Below are 19,317 nucleotides of genomic sequence, written 5' to 3'. Positions count from 1 at the left end.
GTAACTCCCGACGGGTTGGTCGCTTGTCAAAAGTGTCAAAGTGTGATAGGTTCAGAGATGAAATATCAAGAACACGCCAACTCGAATGATATGGGAATCGGCTCGAGAGAGTGATTTTTAACAAAGAGATTTGTTTATCCATATATTTTGAAAACACCATTTTGTCACTATTTTCGGACCGGACACCACATAGAGATATGGGTGGAAAGCTAGAAGATAGTGAGATGGTGAAGTCCGAGAGGAATGCCTTCAAAATAGATGGTGGAACTTAGTTTTGGAACACTGCTTGCTATAGCATTCCTATAGCATTGGCTGCTGGAATTTGTGTTTGGGTCTCACCTTAAGTCTCACACCCTTGCTTCTTTTATTTATTCTGTATTCTGTTTTGGATAACCTTAAAATCAGAGAAAAGTCTTCGAAATCGCCATCTGAAATCATCTCTTTCATTGGACTCTAATCTAACTCCGGCTACAATCCCTGTGGACGATAACTCGGTACTTGTACCACTTATTACTTGGAAAGACGACATTGGGCCGTATTGTATACTTGCTTTTCGGCCCAATTTCATTAGTCTAGAGGTGTGAAATATAACCGACCAAATATCAAGAGTAAATTCAAGCTAGTAATGATGAAGTAGATTAAATCTTTCTTTGAAGAGGTGAATAGCATCAGAGAGGAATTCGGCTTTTCTACTCCTAATATCTTTGAACGATCCTTTTGAACTGTCGTCCATCCTTCCCCATCAATACCCTCAAAATTATCAAGCAAATGTTCCTCTCAAAATCAAAAGTGATCTAAAGGTTGTCGAAACACTTGTTATGATAGGTAATTTTCCCATCACCTCCAATCTTGATCTAATTCTGCCACCAGGAAATCCAATGCCATATAGAACAGTGTTGTTCCTGCCAATTACAGAAATTACTTCTATGATCTCTTTGGATATTTAAGATTCAAAGGTCGTTGGAACTACCAGTAGCTGATACACGACATCTACATGCTCTTCTCGAAATGCCTATATGATACTGGTCTCAAAACGAGGACATCAAAACTCCCAATCATAAATACAACTAACTCATATGCCTATGGATCCAATGCATTACAGTCTAAAACTTACATGAAACCAAATAAATGATTAACGCACTCAAGACATGTAATAAAAATAGATATGCAATAAAAGCATCACATCAAAGGCTTCACATTGGGCCATTAAAACCAAACAAATGTCCCCTCAATTGCTTTCAATTAAATCAAGCCAATCGACCTCGTAACACGATTGACTATTTTAATAAAATCAATGTAACCCACATAAGTCTAGTAGGCATACTATTCAACACTTAACGAACACATTTCACCTATAACATGAGTAGATCTGAATTCAATACTTTATTCAAGTATGTTCAAAACGATCAATATGTAGAATCATAACAAGTGATTGTCTCTATCCAGGGAAACTACAGGATCTAAAAGAATAACCCAATCCTATAGTATAGACGCTTATGACCTCCTCCTTCAGAAGCAGATGATTAATCATTTGCTTCTCATGTTCCGTAAATAGCCGAGACAAAATTTTGATATTCCTTTTTATTTGTCATCAAACGAATGGCATCTTCTTCTGGCAAAATGCTCAAAATTATATAGTTTCTACTTCCAAAATTTCTACAAAGCCACATAAGGCGTTTATCAATAGATATACACTTATGACAAAAAGGCCAATATGTTACTATCAAAATTTCACAAGTTGGGTAGAGTCCCTAAAACACATTTGACCCAAAGATCAAGTTGTTAATCACTTTGACTTGGACAATAACCCTAAAAGAGATCATTTTAACTCATTATACATTCTCAAGATTTTAAAATTACATTTTTCCTAAAATCCTCAAAATACCCGATAAAACCCTTTTTAAGAAATGAATATCATGTGATATCACAAAACACCCAATAACTCACCTTAAATATTTTCTAGATTTCATAACCCCAAGAGGCTCAAAACACACCTTTTCATGAGACTCATCAAATATGAACCAAACTTATAAAAATGTGTCTAGATCCCAAAATAAAGATATTTTGACATGTATATAATTTTGCAAAGCAACTAGAATTCACCTTACTTGATTTATGCTAAATCTATGTTCCAAACCAAACTTTGAACTTCCTTTAAAGAAAACATGGGATCTACTAGCAAATCCTTCAACACTAGCTCCAAAGCTTCCCAAATATCCTTTCCACTTCAAGAAATCCAAAACCTAAGATGAAGGTGGGAGAAGAGGGTGGAAAATAAGGTACACATAAACCCTAACTTTTAGGTGGAGAGATTAGAAGATTGCCTTAAACACAAACTCTTGGATCTATGATGATTACTCTCTCAAAGCCTCAAAATCCGACTCTCCACTTTCAAGATGCTCCAAGATGACAGAAAGGGAAGGGAAAAGGTTATGGTGAAGAACCGATAAGGAATGATCCAAAAATTGGGTTTTAGCACTTCCAGGGGAGCCATGCACCCGCAACCTAAGTCCCATGGTAGGTCGCCCGAACATGGAAGTCTTGAAATAGAGGGTCATGCGACCAATGCAGCAACTGTGTCGCGTGGCAGGTCGCGAGAATGCCTTTTCTGCCCAAAAAACTTGTTTTCTTCGCTCTGATTTGACTCCCGTGCACCCTATGACCACTTATAAGCAACCCCTTTATAAAACGAGCCTTTCTAAAAGATAAGGAACCCAATAGGCTCTTGGCGAAAGTCTAAAATCACGGGTGTTACCGTTTGGTAGGAGATCCTATAATCTTCGGAACTTTTAGCATGAGGTATGAACTTCCAGGCACACCAAAAGACATAGGTCTTGTCTAGGTACTTACAACATCAAGTTCTGAGGAAGATTTTTGTAGAGGTTGATCAGATCTCTAGCTCAGAATAGGCATGACCGTTTCTAAAGCTAGATGGGCACATACTGTCCCAGAGAGTCAAATTCTTAAAGTGGTAAACTTTGCCTCTAATATAAGAGAATATTTGGAACCCGTTAGCTTAATTATTACTCTCCTAAATAGACCTTTGGAAGAGAAGAGRGTCCCGACATATATACAGGTTCAACTCTAGTCGAGATAGGATTTTGACAATTATGAGAGTGATATTTTAATAAATATTCCCAGTATACAATGTTGGTATAAAATTCACAGGAGCATCTCATTCTCTACTATTATTTTGTTAGCCAATATTTTTGTGTTCAAAGAGTATTGCAAACCAAATCCAATATAATCAGTTTATGCATTCATCTATTTTAAACTAGGATAAATTGTGTATATAAGTAACATATTTTCATTTAATTGCCATTTTGATGAATATATTTTCAAAATCTATAATCTAAAAATTTGTATCGAATACTTTACACATTGAAAAACCTAATGTATTTAAAGTTTATATGTTAACATGTCACTATTTTGAAAAACAAATATTTCCAAACTTTAAACTGTTAAATAAAATATTCCCAAATCATGAAAATTATATTACTAAAATAAGCATGAATGAAAATATATTGCATTTCTATAAATAGTTTGATCTTCTTGTTCTAATATCTAATATTTAATATCTAATGCAGTGGTTCAATCATTGTAAAAACAGATGTCCAAATATAAAAGCATAAAAGTAGTATGATATATATATATATATATATATATATATATATATATATATATTGGCATGGTGAGTGGTGAGTGATGTGATATGCTGAATGAAAGGGCCATAGATGTCTACACGCTATGGACCCATATTCTAACCCCAATAAAATCTAGTTTACAACTTATCCATGTTGACTCAGCATGAGAATCCACTTAAACATAAAATACAAATTACTCGGGCTTCAAAAATATCTTTGCATATTTCTGTTTTTCTAAATGATTCTAAACCCATCCAATACAAGGTAAAAGTTAGGGGTTTATTTATTGATGCATTTTCTATAAGCATGGTGATGCATTAAACATGTATAAGAAATAAATTGGGAACTTATATTAATGTCAAACAAATTTAGTGTATTTCACTCGAGGATTATCAGAACAAAATCGGTTTTTGAGGACGTTAAAGATGTTTAGATGTACTGATAGACTGATTTACAAGGTTTAAAATTATGTGTTCTGTATAAAGGTATCACGATAGAGTGTTGTAACGTATTTGAGTATCGTAACAAATTTATTGGTTGCATCGTTGAAATAGAGTATTCAGTTAGCTTTTTTATATGATTTTTTTGTTAACGTATCTTTTTGTGAAACGCTTGTCATATCAAAATATTAGTATGACGCCTATTTCAAAATTGTCCTTAAAAAACTTGTTAGGAAATCCAAAGCATGTATCACTTTATTGTAAAACATTTATATTAAACATACAGTTGTTTGTTATTAAGCTCAAATCCTATAAAACACTTATGACCCTTTTAGACATAACATGGTGTCTTATAAACCGACTTGTTATAGTGTTCAGGGTATGGGGAAATTCGAAATTCAAACTCATTATAATCTCTAATTTCTCATAAGAAAGTTTCAACAATTTGAACAAATACAGTTAAATTTTTAATTTTTAAAAACTAAACAATTAATAGGATCGGATCATGAAATAAAACATGCAAACAGGTATTCTCCAACTGTATATCTTGTTCAAAACATGCCTCACGCATAGTATTTTGTGAAGAATCCAAGTCTCCTTCGTCAGTTTGTTGAATGGTGTGGATTAATAATGTGCTGTGGTAACTTTAAAATGATACGATAATGATCTCCTTTGTAGATATGTGCATAAATTAAGCTCCACTTGCTACTTGAATCTTTCACTTATTTGGTTAATATATTATCAAATAAAATGATTTATAGTCATTGTATATTGCAGGAAAAACTGTGACAACGTAAGACATATTTTATTTCGATTTTTTTTTTACCCGAAGAACCTACTTTTAAAATCTCCATTTAATTTGAAGGATATCCTATGACTTTGATACCATTAAGGGAACATATATAGTATTATATTGTGAAAAAAAAAAGAAATGCATTCTGACCTTGTAAGCAAAAATTACTTAAAAAATTCTTCAACTTTCTCGTTTAAGATTTCTTGTTATAGATGTTAAAACGTAGTTTTTGAATGTACGTTCCTCAATATAAGAACCCAAAAAAGTGTATTCCATTTTGATACAATTTTTCTTGTATTAAAAGTGATTAATTTGCATTATGTTTTCATTAGTTTTTGTGCAAAATTCCATATTTTTTAACCTACTTATTAACATTACATTATTTAAGCCAAGCTTAGCTTTCTATGTGATTGTGGCTTTCTCATTGCAATTTAACACACGCATGGATTCAAAAAAGTTTGTATATAAACCACAATAGTTGGTTTGAGTTTCGGCTTCAAAGGTCAAAAGTGTCTGGAGGTCCCCAGGTTCAAATTCAATGAGAAATAAAAATCCCCTTGTGGCCACGAAGGTTCAAATGCGATGACTCCGGACTACTCGCAAAACAAGTGGTCGTTCTAGGATTAGTTGGCTTGCATAGCAGGTTGAATATTCAGGTTAATCAAAAAACAAAATCTGTACTTAACGTATCTATTGTAAATTTAGAATATTTGTTAGAGATTATATAATAACTTACAAAATTCTTAAATGTGAAGTATGGTTTTCCATATTACATGATATATATATGGCAATTAACACAAAAAACCATTTGTGACCAAAATATATATGTTTGGTTAATAAAATATGATTAAAACATGAGGTACGATAATGTTATTATAAAAAGTATTATTCTGATAGACAACAAGGGGCCACACCAACAATTTTTCTATGAGAAAGGAAAGGAACAAACAAAACAATATCTATGTCATATGCAAGTTGAGAAAAATGGAACTAAGAATGCAATTGGTGCTAAAAAAATCCTAAAATCCAAATATTTGGTTTCTTTTTGTCTTTCAAACATTTTAACCTTATTAAAATACGACACTGCCTAGTTGCACCATTTATTTTAAGGGTCCCACTATATCAACAAGCAAATATTTAGTATTTTTCATTTGTAGTATTTTGATTTTTCATTTTATTTGGTTTATATTTTTGTGAATTGTGTGGTTGAGATAAATTATTAAACTGTATAAGTTTTCTAAATAGATTGAACATCTATTTATGGTTGACATGTAAGATTTCTTAACAAAAAAAGCACTTTACATATGTAGTGATACAAAACTTATTAGAACATGTTTTTGACTCTTGGCAAATGACGATGATGTTGTCTTTCATGCTTTAAATTCTTGACACACATGACCATGACCTTGACCTTTTACTTAAAGGGGGAATAGATCTGCCTCGCTTGACTTGTCTTTGTGTGTGGTCATGGTTTAACTATGTAGTGCAACTCATGGTTTGAAGATTGCTAAGTTGACCTATGCCTTGAACACTCCTCGTAAGACCTTACTAGTTTTACGTAGCCTACAAACATACCTTGAAGTTATCAAGTCGATATGAACCACAGACAATGTGGATGACTTCAGTTGTAATTTATGATACCATGCCGAGCTCGCAATGTTAGGAAGCCAGATGTGTGACAATAGGTCATCGATCACCAAGATTTGAAGGTGTTACAGTACATAAATTGGAGTTGTAACCTCATAACGCATTGTTGGCTTCGATTTTAGGAACCAGACGAACAAGTACATTACTTCGTGTCGTGCGAAGCATTAGATAAAGCTCATAAGTTATTTGTGGTAGAGCTTTTGTTGATTCTAGATAATAGAAATGTGGTGCACACCAAGGGTTATATAAAATGCCTACGACATGTGGTATATGTAAATAAATTCATGATCTGGTCTATGAATAGAAAAATGGAATAAGGGTGGCAATTTCACTTAGTGGGAAATAGGGTATGAAATAGTTAGGAATTGGGTTGACATAGTTATGTACGCATTAGATGAGCTTGATCTAAATACTATTAGTAAAAAAATGTACGGGAAGGAATGGGGATTTACTACACTTCAATTGACCATGGGTGACGATGTCCTCCCTTGAATGAGTAATGTAGATAATGCATAGGCATTTGGCAACACTTGAACAACTTTATTTAAAAAATATAGTAACAAAAAAATTGATCCTATTTGAAGATGTTCTTCATATTTAAGATGAAAGGAGGGTCAACTACTCACACACATATGGTCGCTTTTAATGATATATCATGAAGTAAAAGGCTACTGCAGTGAAATTGGAGGAAGATTATTGATGTGATTATGTCCGACCGTCTATTGATTGCCACTTATTTAGATAGGTAGTTGTGCTTATTTTCTTGTCTATGATAAAGGCTAAATGTAACCATCGGAAGACACCTTTGATTTTGAACGATATTGTGAGTTTTAAACTTTGTATGCTCTTTCTGAACTTTGGAACTTATCAAATCTTAAGCTTGTGGGGTTCAATGCTTATCAATCAATTTGGTGGGTTGATTGTGGTGTATCTCTATACCAAGGTTATTGTCTCTTTATAGACAACAAGTCACGGTTTCCACCATTACTATCTCAACTTAACTTATCATGATAAGTTATCATATAAGCAAAACTACTTATCTCCCTTGTAACTCCTTCAAAAGCTTTAATTGGAGCAACCTTCAAAATTTCTTCTTAGTAAATGATCATAATGTTTGCAAACTTCAAAATGACTCCAAATTCAATGAGATGAGTTATTTGAACTTGGATATAATAAAGGGCAGATCCTTGTACGTCTCTTTTACTTTCTTTTTTGGTCTTTGATTTGAGTTCATTTGGACTTGAAATGAGTGATTTATGGCATCATTCGAGTCATTGGATGGCCTCTCATCATTCCCCCTCTCTTCAATGTGATTTTGCCTAAAATCATCACATACTTCAAAAAGGCTCAAATCAGAAACTTTAAAGACATCATAAACATTATACTCAACAAGCAAGTCAAGTTTGTAAGCACCGTCATTTATTTTATGCATGATTTGGAATGGTCCACTCTTTTGGCATCAATTTTGATTTCCGTTTTTTTTTGGAAATCTTTCTCTTCGCAAATGAAGCCACACCTAATCTCCAGGTTCAAAGGTAACCTTTCATTTTCCCTTGTTTGTTTGTTGATACTTCTTTGTGCGCTCTTCGATGTTTCTTTTGGCCTTCTCATGGATTTGTTTGACAAATTCAGCTTTCTTCTTGCCATCTAAATTATAATTTTCACTCACAGGTAAAGAAGTTAAATCCATAGGAGTTAATGGCTTAAAACCATACACAATTTCAAATGGTGAAAACTTGGTAGTAGAATGAACATGACGGTTATAAGCAAATTCAACATGTGGTAAACATTGCTCCCAAGTTTTAACATTTTCCCAATTATTGATAACAATAGAGTACCAAGAGTGCGATTCACAACTTCTGTTTGCCCATCAGTTTTGGGATGACAAGTTGTTGAAAACAAGAGTTTTGTTCCCAATTTACCCCATAAGGTTTTTCAAACGTAGCTAAAAAATTTGGTTTTTCAATCCAAGACAATGGTTCTTAGCATTCCCTGCAATCTCACTATTTCTTTGAAAAACAAATCAAAAATATGTGATGCATCGTTAGTTCGGTTGCATGTAATGAAATGAGCCATTTTAGAGAACTTGTCTACAACCACAAAAATTGAGTCTTTACCGCCCTTATGTTTTGGCAAACCTAACACAAAATCCATTGAAATATCAACCCATGGTTCACTTGGTATAGGCAAAAGAGTATATAAACTATGAGGTTGAACTTTTGATTTTTCCTGTTTGCAAACAATACAATTTTCACATAATTTGCCTACATCAACCTTAATTTTTGGCCAATGAGAGTTCTCTTGCAAGATTGACAACGTGTTTGACACGCTAAAATGACCCATAAGGCCTCCCCTATGTGCTTCCCTTACCAAAAGCTCTCGTAAGGAAGAGTTAGAGGTGCGAAGCTTTGATTCTTTAAACAAAAATCCTTCATGTATGAATTTTTTTTTCAAAAGAACCTTTTTCACATGCTTGAAAAATTTGTCTGAAATCAACATCATTTTGGTACAATTCTTTAATTTGTTCAAATCCAAGAAGTTTATAGTCAAGCGAAGATAGTAGAGAGTATCTCCATGAAAGTGCATCAGCAACAACATTTTCCTTACCTTTCTTGAATCGGATGACGTAAGGAAAGGTCTCAAGAAACTCAATCCACCTAGCATGCCTTTTGTGTTTAACTTCTGTTGCCCCTTTAAGAACTTTAGGGACTCGTGTTCAGAATGTATTACAAATTCTGTGGCCCACAAATAGTGTTGCCATGTTTTTAAAGCAAGAACTAATGCATACAATTCCTTGTCATAAGTGGGGTAGTTCAAAGTCGCCTCATTCAATTTCTCACTAAAATATGCCAATGGTTTACCTTCTTGCATCAACACGGCACCAATTCCAACACCTGATGCATCACACTCAATTCTGAAGGTTTTATTAAAGTTGGGCAAAGATAACAAAGGAGCATGAGTTAATTGAAACTTAAGTTATTCAAAAGCTTGGTCTTGTTCTTTCCCCCATTTAAATTCGACATTCTTTTTAATTACTTCTGTGAGTGGTGAAGCCAAAGTGCTAAAGTTTTTAACAAATCTATGATAGAAACTTGCAAGACCATGAAAACTTCAAATTTCACTTGCATTCTTTGGAGTTGGCCAATCTTGGATGGCCTTTACATTTTCTTCATCAACATAAATTCCTTGTGAACTCACCATGTATCCAAGGAAAACAACATGATTAGTACAAAAAGTGCACTTATTCAAGTTTACAAAGAGCTTTTCCTTTCTAAGTACACTCAAAATATATGTTAGATGTTCCAGATGATCATCCAAACTCTTGGAGTAATATATATATCATCAAAATAAACAACCACAAACTTTCCAATGAAATTCTGCAAAACATGGTTCATTATTCTCATGAAATAACTAGGAGTGTTAGTTAAACCAAAAGACATCACTAACCATTCATATAAAGCATATTTTGTTTTGAAAGTTGTTTTTCCATTCATCACCTTCTTTCATACAAATTTGGTGATAACCACTTTTCAAATTAATTTTTGAAAACAGTTTTGCACCATACAACTCATCAAGAATATCATCTAGAAGAGGGATTGGATAACGATACTTTATCGTGATATTGTTGATGGTGTGACAATCCACACACATCTTCCATGAACCGTCCTTCTTCGATACTAACAAGAATGGAGCGACACAAGGACTCATGCTTTCACGAACCCATCCTTTTGCAAGTAACTCTTCAACTTGTCTTTGTAACTCCTTGGTTTCTTCTGGACTTGTTCTATAGGATGGTTTGTTTGGGATGGATGCTCTAGGTACAAGGTCAATTTGGTGTTCAATCCCACGGATTACTGGCAATCCATTAGGAACTTCCTCCAGAACTAAGTCCTCAAATCCCTACAAGAAAGATAAAGCATCACTCGGAATGGTATCGGCCAAAAAGCATTTCAGAATTTAAAGCTTTTATTACCTCACTTTTTTTGGCCAAAGCACAATATTGACCCGCTTTTTTTCACGATTCTTTTATCTTTTCCTTTTTCTTTTAAGCCACGTTCATTGTTTACTTTTGGCTCTTTCATTTTTTTGCATCTTTTTCCAGTCTAACTTGATGATCATAAACTTGACTAGGTGACACGGATACAAGAGTTACGGGTTTGTCTTTATGTATAAAAGTGTACTTGTTGGTAAAGCCAACATGCTTTACATGTTGATCGTACTGCCATGGCCTCCCAAGCAACATATGACTAGCTTGCTTTGGTACAACATCACACAACACTTCGTCTTCATATATTTTCCTATGTGAAATGAAACCAACACTTGTTTTGAAACTCGCACCTCATCGATATCATTAACCCATTGGAGTTTGTATGGCTTTTGATGCTTTGTTGTAGGTAGACCTAGATTTTCAACCATAGAACAACTTGCTACATTAGTTCAACTCCCCCCATCAATTATAACACTACATACCTTCCCTTGAACGTAGCAACGAGTGTGAAAGATGTTCTTCCTTTGTGCATCATTATTTTCCATGGAATGGGCGCTTAAGGCTCTTCTAGCAACCACAACTCTCCTTGGACCGCCAACTCTTCATCATCTTCCGAACCATCCGATGAGTTTGTGGAATCTGATTTTTCGGTCTCAATTTCTCCATCTTCTCGAATCACCTTAGCAAGCTTGTTTGGACATTGAATTGTCATATGACCCCTGCCTTGACACATAAAACACTTTATGTCTCAATTCTTAGTAGCAGAAGAATTAGTTTTCCCTTTTGAGGTGTTAATATCTTTAAGGCCATATTTGGTATTAGAAGAAGATGATGAGTTTTCATTCTTTTTTTTTTTTTTGAAGAACCTGTCTTCCAAGTACCGTTTCATGATCCTCCCCCTCTCTTAAGCTTTTCTCAATTTTAACAGTCGTATGAACCATGTCCTCTATCTCAACATAATGGTACATTTCAACACAATCTCATATTTCAAAATTTAAACCATATAAGAACATGGCCATTGTAGCTTCTCGATCCTCCTCAATGTTGGCCCTGATCATGGTAACTTTCATTTCCTTAAAGTAATATTCAACAAACTTGTTTCCTTGCTTGAGATTTTGGAGCTTGTTGTGAAGGTCACAGAAGTAGTGACTAGTCACAAAACGTCTCCTCATGACCATCTTCATTTCTTCCCGAACTCTCAATAGGTTGTTCTCCATTTCTTCGCTCGCTAATCATAAGTTGATCCCACCATGTTAGTGCATAATCAAAAAACTCATTGACAACAAGTTTTACCTTCTTATGATTGGAGTATTCATGGCAAGCAAGGATGAACTCCATTTTCGTCTCCCAATCGAGGTATGCTTCTGGATCTGACTTTCCTTGAAAAGAAGGGACTTTCATATTTATGGAACTCAAATTATTGTCTATACGCCGCCTCCTCTAATCCGATCTCCTTTCAGATTTTCTATCCCATTCGTCGCTTCTTTCATTTTCTTCCTCATTCGCAACAGAACCATCATGAGATGGTTGCCTTCATGTGTTTGCCTCTATTCGATCCATTCTTTCATGAACTTGGTCAAATTCGTTTGTCACCATTTGCCATATCTCATCCATCATAGCTTTAATTTAAAGGTTCAGAAGGGGTTGTTCATCCCCCATCTTAGAAATCTGCAAAATTAAGGTTAATACCTCACGACACTCCTTCATGTGTTTCTCTCAAGAACCGATTTACTCAACCATCATGCATCTTACAAATGGCTTTTACCCTCAATTGATCTCTGCACACTGCCTTTTACCACTCTTTTTAATCTTTTAAAGTTCTTAAAGAACTAAAGAGACAATTACCAAGTTTGGCTTGTGGCCTTGGGGAATTCAAACTTACCAAAAAACTTAAATATGTGATTTATCAAATGATCACAATATAACAAGAAGAATATTAACCTTGACTTTTTTTTGTTTTTTCTCTCTTTTTCCCTTTGTTGTTGCTTTTTTTTCCTTTTGTTGCTTGTTTTTGCCGAATATATTCTCTCTCTTTTTTGCACGGCCTTTTTGTCTTTTTTGTGTTTTCTTTAACGAACTACGAATGAATAAAAATTGAAGAAAAGAAAAGCAGAGGAGAAGATGATAACTTAAGTTCAATCGACACTAGTAGGAACCATACCAACTTGTGACAAGACCCACTATCAATATGTGATTCTTGGATCTCATGTAGTAAAACTTAATAAGAAAGAGAAATAGATAAGAAATAATATGCAAAACAATAGTGCCAGCTCTGATACCAAATGATGTGATTATGCCCAACCGTGTAATGATTGACCGAGATAGTGATGGTGGACACCGCGACCCATTGTCTATAAAGAGACAAGAACCTTGGTATAGAGATACACCACAATCAACCCACCAAGTTGAATGATGAGTATTGAACACCACAAGCTTAAGACTTGATAAGTTTTTAAGTTAACAAAGAACATAAAGAGTTTAAAACTCACAATATCATTCAAATTCTAAGGTATCTTCCAAAGGTTACATTCTACCTCTATTTATAAACAAGAAAATAAGCAGAACTACCTATCTAAATAAGAAACTTAACTTATCATGATAATTATCATATAAGAAAAACTACTTATATCCCTTTTAACTCCTTCAAAAGCTTTAATTGGAGCAACCTTCAAAATCACTCTGAATCAATGAGATGATTTATTTGAACTTGGACATAATAATAGGCAGATCTTTATGTGTCTCTTCTACCTTCTTTTTGGGCATGGATTCTTCTAAAGAAAAATATTGCTTCAAGTGGGTGATTTGAGTCCATTTGGACTTGAAATGAGTGATTTATGGCTAAAACATGGGCCATGAATTTCTTGGACTTTAAGTGATTTATGGTTGCAATAATCACAACTTGGGCTACCAAAACTAAGGCTAATCTTGGCATTCAATTTGGTGCAAAATTTGAAGATTTACTTGGCTACTTGATGAAGTGATGAGAGATTGTTTCCGACAAGATTTTATCAAACCATTAAGAGCATCATTGAACGTCTTGGACTTGGACTTTGTGATTGGTCCAATCTTCCATCTCAATAGATCTTCATGATTCGGGTCATTGGAATGGCCTCTCATCAATCATATGGCTATGCTTTTTTTTTTGTTATCATTCCCTGATCATTATACAGGGTATGCCAATAGCATGATCTATAAGAGAGATATTGGTACATATTTCAAATGTAAAGATGAGTAACATCAATAAAGATCTTAGAAAGAAAATTACGATGTTGGGTGATGATATAAATAGTGATACTAGTAAGTACTATGAAAGTGAAAGAGGTTTGGTGACATGAAGAGGAGCGAGAAGTCTCATGGACGTTCTACTTCAAGTAATACAATATGTAAGGAACAACTAAAAAATAGAAAATTGCAACTATCGTAAACTATAAAATCATTATGTCAAAATGTGTCCAATAATGAATCAGAAATAAGAGAATTAACGTACTTCATTAGTTGTGGCTAATCAAAAAGCTCTATCCATGTCGAGTTCATGTTGATCACCAATGGGTGTTGTCAGAGAGTTTGTATTTCTTCAAAAGGTCTAAGCATTTTTGGCTTGATTAATGAAAATGCCTTATGAAGTTCATTTGATTTGGATCCCAAGGAAGAATGTTAATTCTTCCATCATGCTCATCTCAAACTTGTTTTTTATCAATTCTGAAAATTTGTCATAAAACCTTAGGATTAGTATAACCAAAGATAATATCATCTACATATATTTGTACCAAAAGTTGGTTAGTCTTATACCTCTTTAAGAACAAAGTAGTGTCAACAATATCTTTTTTAAACTTATTTTGAATCAAGATATTGGACAGAGTGTCATACCATGCTCTAGGTGCTTGTTTAAGGTCATATAGAGCCTTGTCTAGAAGTTAGATGTATTTTGGGAACTTTGCACTCTAAAAACCAAGTGGTTGTTGGATACATACTTCTTCTTGTAACTTACCATTCAAAAAGGCTGATTTGACATCCATTTGGTAGACTTTGAATCCCTTATGTGTTGCAATGGCTAAAAACATCGTTATAGCCTCAATCCTTGAAGAAGAGCGAATGTTTCATCAAAATCAGTGCCTTATTATTGGTAATATCCATTGTCTATTAATCTAGCCTTATTTCTTACCACTATTCCATCATCATCCTTCTTTTTCCTAAAAACCTATTTGGTCCCTATTGCATATTTATACATTGGAAGAGGAACTAAATACCACACTTTATTTGTTTCAAATTAGACAAGCTCTACTTGCATAACATTGATCCAATTTGGGTCTTGTAGGCTTTAGAAACCGTTTTAGGTTATACCCTTCTCAAAAAGTTGACATAAAAGCATTCATTTGTAGTGGCAGAACTGGTTCTTAAACTTGAAGAAGGATCATCGGTGACTTAATATAATGGATGATCTTTTGTCTATCCCACTATGGATGATTAAGGATCTTGAGCATTCTGAGAGATTTCCTCTTAATGATATTGATGTATGTGATCATTCGAATTCAAAAGTGGTAAATATGTCTCTATTTGAGACCCCTCAAAATGATGTCCTTCAAATACAATGTCTAGTTCGATCTAAAAACGTGATAAAGAGGAGGTGAAGTATCAGAGCAATCAGAGGAAATGGTATCTTCTGTTTGTGAAAGCTCTAAAATAGGTTTGTAGACATGTTGAGTTGAATATTCAGATTCAGTATTTTGTTTCAATGCTTGTTCAGAGTCATTCTCTTCACCAAATAAGTCTTCAAATGGTAGAGTAAGTTCTGATTCTTTGGAGTTAGAACATGAGGAATCAGAAGCTGTTAAGTTTAACTTAAGTCCTAAACTAAGAAGTTAAAAAGTTATTGAAGCCTTGTCATCAAAGGCTACATTGATGCATTCAAGTACCATTTTGATTCTTTTGTTGAAGATTCTGAAGACTTTTAAGTTCAGAGAATATTCAAAATGTGCCTTCATATGCCTTATTGTCAAATTTGCCAAGATGATCTAAGCCTCTACATCACTTGTGTACCATCTTTCCCTATTGAGTGTGATGATCATGATGTCAAGTCATCCTTTGCTATTTTGTTAGACAAATACAACCTTTGTAATCTTGGTACAGCCGAAAACTACGTCAAGACCAAATTAGTCACTAGTATTATGCTCCCATTCCCCTTGTCGAACCTGGATTACATCCATCCCAATCCTATCTACTTCGGCCTTGAAAACTTTAACCCCTTGAAAACTGGATTTATGTTCCCATTCCTATCTAATTATTTATACATCCATCATCTATCAGTATTAGTCGATATAGCTACAAATTGACAAAAAAGTGATAAGATAGAATATGAAATAAAGAAATAAACATACAACCCATTTACAATATAACCCAACAATTTAACCAACACTTTGTCTACATATACAAAACTTACAAACACATGTATGGTGTTACCCAACAATTTGTTAATACATATACAAAACTTAGGTACATATACAAAACATACATATATATACAAAACTTACATACATATAAATATTTACATACACACACACACACACATATATATATATATATGTTCATACACACACATATAAACATACATTTATAAACCTATTTCTAACACGAAATATGAAGCAATTGGAATTCAAAATACAAGCCCTAACGTTTGTCCAGCAATTGGAAACCAATTTCTAACATGAAATATAAAACAATTAAAATTGAAAATACAAGCCCTAAGGTTTGCCAACAATTGACAACTCATTTCTAACATGAAATATAAAACAATTAGAATTGAAAATACAAGCTCTAACATTTGTCCAATGATTACATATACAATAATTTATCCAACAAATTAATAACCCAACAATTTGTCTATACATCTACATATTTATACGCGCACACACACACACACACACACACATATATATATATATATATTCATGCACATACATATAAATTTATAAACACATAGCAAAATCCAAAATATATACATGTATTTACAGATATTTGCTAACATATACATTTAGAATAAGGAAAGAAAAAAAATGAGGTTTTTATACTATCAAAGAGGGGGGAGGTCGTCGGATCTTTTGCACGGTAGGCGGGGATGAAAAACGCCGATGGAGGAACGAGGGGTCGCTGCTTTGTTTAGGTTTGGAGTTAGAAATGAGGGTTGCTTATGTTTTGGCAGTAGGTTAAAAAACTCATTTTTTCCGACGGATTAGTATTGGATCTATTCGTTTGAATTTTTTAAATCTAGTTTTTTTAAAACCCGTTGTTTAATTCTAGAAATTTAAAAAAAATCAAATTTTTGACTGATTATCCGCCAGAAACCGGAATGTTTCTGAAAATTTTAGTTATTATTATTATTATTATTATTATTATTATTATTATTATTATATACATTAAAACTCAATTGAACCAAATAAACCCGATACATCCATTAAAACCCAATGGAACCCATTATAATCAAATATATCCATTAAAATCCACTAAGGTCCATTAAAACTCAATAGGACCCGTTAAAACCCATTGAGCCGTATAAATCCCAATACATCCATTTAAGCCCCAATATAACTCACTATAGCCTAATAGATCCATTAAAATCCACTAAGATCCATTAAAGCCGAGTAGTACCTGTTACAACCCAATTAAACTGAATAAAACTCAATAAATCCATTAAATCCAATTAAATCAAATAAAGTCCAATACATACATTAAAGCCTAATAAAACCTATTATAGTTTAATAGATCCAGTAAAATCCATTAAGACCCAATAGTAACCGTTAAATCCCAATTGAACCAAATAAAGTTCATACAACCAATTAAATCGTAGTTGAACCAAATAAAAACCAATACATCCATTAAACCTCAATAAAACACATTATATCCTTTGTGACATATTATATGATTGTATGTTGGTATGTATTGCATATATACATGTGGTATGTATTGAATATATACATGTCGTATGTATTAGGCTTGAAGGCGAACGACGACGAAGGCGGAGGTGTACGGCGGCGGTAGGCGAGCAGGCGGCAGGGTTTTGTCGGTTGCAAGTTCGAAATCTTAAGCGAGCAGGCGACGAAGGCGGAGGAGTACGGCGGCGGCAGGGATTCGTCGGTTGCAGTGAAGTGAAGGCGAAGGGGCCAGTTTTTACGGCGAGCAAACCCACCACCATCCAGATCTAAAGCCTCCGACACCACCTTCTCAAGTTTATTTTTATCTTCAGTGCAGAGACGTGTAGAGTCGGTTGAAGCAGAAGCCCTCCCGGCGTGAAGAGGCAGCTGTCGCAGCAGGTGTGAAGAGACAGCAGGTTCCCGGCTTTTTTCCGGCAAGACCTTGTGTGACTCGGCTCTTATTGGCTTTAGCGACGGCAGGGAAGAAAGATATGGCAGAATCAGATGGTTGGCAGATGGTAAACAGAAAGGTAAGCATCGTGGTAAGGTCTCGAACTTTTTCTTTACTAGATTTCCTGAAAATTGGAATGAGGTTGCTTTGAAGAAAATGTTCTTAAGATATGGTAGGATGACGTCTTTATATTTAGCTAGAAAGAAAACGAGAAAAGGAACAAGATTTGGGTTTGTGAGATTTGTTCATGATGGTGATGAGAAAGCTTTGGAACRGAAGCTTAGGAATATTACTATAGGTTCGGTGAGGATGATCGTAAATCTGGAGAAGTATGGCCGTGAGAATAATAAGCTAAACTTGGGGGAAAATTTGAAAGTGAAGAATAAGACGGACATTAGAAAGGAGGCTTGGAACCCGACTCTTAAGTATAATGCATTCTTTAAGTCAGGAGATGTTGATGGCAGGTCCTTCAAGCAGGCTGTTCTTGGTGAAACACCTTTGATAGGTGACGAAAAAATTATCAAAGCTGAAATTAACTCGGAATTCGTGGGTAGACTGTGTAAGAGTTGGGTGGGAAGAGTTAAGAGCATTGATTTGCTTAGAAACTTAAAGAATATTCTGCACGAAGATGGCATGGGTGAGTGCAAACTGCAATATATGGGAGGTCTTTTTGTTCTTTGTGAATGGAGCTCTAAAGAGGTGGCTGAGAAAAGTTTAGTCGAAAATATAGACATGTTAAATCACTGGTTCCAGGATATTAAAATGTGGAATGAGAAGCTTATTTTTCAGGAGAGATTAACGTGGATTGATATCCAAGGTTTACCTTTAGAAGCATGGTGTGACGCAAATATTAGAAAACTAGCTGAGTCCTTCGGGGAGATTCTTGAAATCGATAAGCCTTCTTTCGATAATGATATGGTTTGCTCTTTGGGTGTCCTGTTAGCTACTGGTATTGACTGTTTGAATTCGGTGGTAAAGGTGAAAGTTGGTGAAAAATTGTRTTCTGTGAAGGTTTTTGAGGATCATAATCGCATAATATTATTTCCGCCTTCAAATGATGTTCGGTCTGGGTTTTTTTCAGAGAGTGAGGATGATGTCGGTTCAAGTGGCGGAGTTTCAAATTCTTTTTCTGATGTTTTTGCATCACCGGAATTCTCAGATAATTTGGTTGAAGGGTTCAAAAAACGTTAATGGGATGATGATAAATCTTCTGGGAAATTCGTTCCTTTTGACACCGAGAACGTTTTGATCGATAATTTAAACCCGGGTTCGGGTAGAACCCCAAAGCTTAAAACCCCTTCGGTACGTCGTCACCAACAGGTACATTCTAATAAAAAAGCTGTTTATGGACTTGAATTTTGTGGTAATTGTAGATCTTTATCTTCCCATAGCTCTCAGTCTATTTCTGTTGATGTTGTGGCGGATTCAAAGGAGGCGATCGGAAACGCT

The 19,317-nt window shown here is 34.5% G+C and overlaps 1 pseudogene; it reads right to left on the bottom strand.

The window, feature by feature from the left end:
- Positions 1 to 11,850, bottom strand: part of LOC112515143 — a 17,012-nt pseudogene extending 5,162 nt beyond the window's left edge.
- Positions 11,851 to 19,317: the final 7,467 nt, after the last annotated feature.

This window comes from Cynara cardunculus (assembly GCF_001531365.2).
Source record: "Cynara cardunculus var. scolymus isolate 2C chromosome LG 7, CcrdV1, whole genome shotgun sequence".
Classification (NCBI taxonomy): Eukaryota; Viridiplantae; Streptophyta; class Magnoliopsida; order Asterales; family Asteraceae; genus Cynara; species Cynara cardunculus.
Note: the sequence above shows the minus strand (reverse complement) of the source record. Positions and strands in the feature narration are given on the sequence as shown.